The sequence below is a fragment of the Meleagris gallopavo genome, chromosome 16 (assembly GCF_000146605.3).
Source record: "Meleagris gallopavo isolate NT-WF06-2002-E0010 breed Aviagen turkey brand Nicholas breeding stock chromosome 16, Turkey_5.1, whole genome shotgun sequence".
NCBI classification, from domain to species: Eukaryota; Metazoa; Chordata; class Aves; order Galliformes; family Phasianidae; genus Meleagris; species Meleagris gallopavo.
This window is the reverse complement of record NC_015026.2, coordinates 8,623,166-8,623,800: the sequence shown is the minus strand read 5'-3', so window position 1 is coordinate 8,623,800 and position 635 is coordinate 8,623,166. Positions and strand designations below refer to the sequence as shown.

At 55.9% G+C, this 635-nt stretch overlaps 1 protein-coding gene across 1 annotated transcript in view; it reads right to left on the bottom strand.

The window, feature by feature from the left end:
• The window catches only part of RAI1 (retinoic acid induced 1), a 6,406-nt gene that overhangs the window by 1,132 nt on the left and 4,639 nt on the right, over positions 1-635 (bottom strand).

The window sequence follows — 635 nt, the reverse complement described above, 5'->3', positions numbered from 1 at the left end:
GCCCCATAGAGCTGCTGGGGGGGGGGGTTGGTTTCCCAGTGGATGCTTTCTTGGGGGAGAAAGTGCCTATCAAGGAGTGTCAGCTCCGGATTTGCTTAATTGTGAGCTGGTGGAGTTTAAAGAAACACTTTCTGGCAGGCTGCCACACCGCAAACTGCTTGGTATAATTTTATTATTAAGGGAGGAGAGAAAAAAGGGGAGAGAGGGAAGGGGGAAGGAAGGCAGCGGCGGAGCTCTGCACAGCGTTGGGAAACGTCCCCAGGGGACACGGAGGTACTGCTCCAGGTGCACCCGCCTTCGGTGCACCCCTTAACACTCCTCTTTTCCAATGCACCCCTTAATGCACCCCATTACCTACCCTGTATCCAATGGATCCCCCCTCAGTGCACCCCCTCTCCAGTTCATCCCGTGTATGCACCCTCTCCGGTGCCCCCTCCAACGCACCCTTCAACAAATCCTCACCCCAATGCCCCCTTCATGCACCCTTTTTCCCCTGCACCCTTTTAATGCACTCTCGATACAACGCTCCCCTTAACACATCCCTTTCCTAACGCACCCCTTAAAGCACCCCTCCTCCAAAGCACCCTGTTGATCCCCCTCCCCCAGTACCCCCTTCTAATGCCCCCCCATCTCCC